Source organism: Apis dorsata, unplaced genomic scaffold (genome assembly GCF_000469605.1).
Source record: "Apis dorsata unplaced genomic scaffold, Apis dorsata 1.3 scaffold_52, whole genome shotgun sequence".
NCBI lineage: Eukaryota > Metazoa > Arthropoda > Insecta > Hymenoptera > Apidae > Apis > Apis dorsata.
In genome coordinates, this window is record NW_006263353.1 from 482,842 (window position 1) to 483,884 (window position 1,043).

Below are 1,043 nucleotides of genomic sequence, written 5' to 3' on the forward strand. Positions count from 1 at the left end.
TATTTCCTTTTCTTTCCTCTTTTATTTATTCTCACGTTCGCGTATTGGAAACAATCTATTGGATCAACCACCACCGCGTTGGGGAAACACCTGTTCCACCCTTACTTCCACTCGGTCACTGATCACGCGAAGAGTCGCGAACGCACTTCCGGCCACCTTTTCGCGGGAATCCTTCGAAACTTTGAACTCTTCACTGGCTCGTACGTGATGAAAGGAGAAGCAGGTATCTTGGAAATCGGTTTATTAGTCGTTTCGTTTTTTTTTTTTTTTTTGAATTTTTTTTGAATCTCTTTTCAGGTCAGATATAGGATCATATATCGGAATTTTAATACTGATTTGTTCAATCTTCTTCGGGAATTTTTTTTAAATTCCCTCTAAACTATCCACAGTTCCTAACTTTTCTTCTAACAACTTTATTCTCCAATTTTCTTGTTTTCCGAGCGATGATTTTTTAAATTTTCCAATTGTCTAACGTGTCTCCTAGATCTTTCCACCGATCGTTCAACCGTTCACCGACTATCAACCGATTGGCTGACTGACTGTGGCTGGCGTCGCGGCGACACTGACACGAGAACGCGGTCCGAGGCGAGAGGATGCGCTCGAGGAAAGCTCGGGGCGAAGTGCCAGAAGAGTCGTCGCTTGAAATAACCGCTCGTCCACCGGGCTCTCCCTCCGCCAACCCCCGTGGCCGCTCTCGTAGTTCCTCTCCCCACCTCTCGGCTAGCTGCACCGGCTAAACTCTCTCTCTCTCGTCACACACAATCCCACACTATGCTCTTGCTCTTTCTCCGTTTTGCGCACCATCGTTCTCCCTCTTACACACGTATATAACGTGGGCATAGTTGCTGCTTCTCTAGCTGCGGCGTGTCGTTGCTGCTTACTATTTCTTCTATTTCCTCTTCTTCTTACGACTCTTCTCCTCTTTCTTCTTCGTGTCCTTCGTGTCCTTCCTTCTTCCTCTTTCCTCCTTCGGCTGATGATTGGGCTGCTGTAGCGCGCGCGCGCGCGCGCGCGAGCACGTGCGTCAAGAAGTTTTCGCGCCA

General features: G+C 47.9%; 1 protein-coding gene across 1 annotated transcript in view; it reads right to left on the minus strand.

Annotated features, from left to right (window-relative positions):
- LOC102675256 (fibroblast growth factor receptor homolog 1-like) overlaps positions 1-932 on the minus strand; it is a 102,229-nt gene extending 101,297 nt beyond the window's left edge. The window contains exon 1 of the mRNA XM_031514952.1: positions 913-932. The gene's annotated coding sequence lies outside the window, so the exon portion shown is untranslated. The remainder of the gene's footprint in view (positions 1-912) is intronic.
- Positions 933-1,043: the final 111 nt, after the last annotated feature.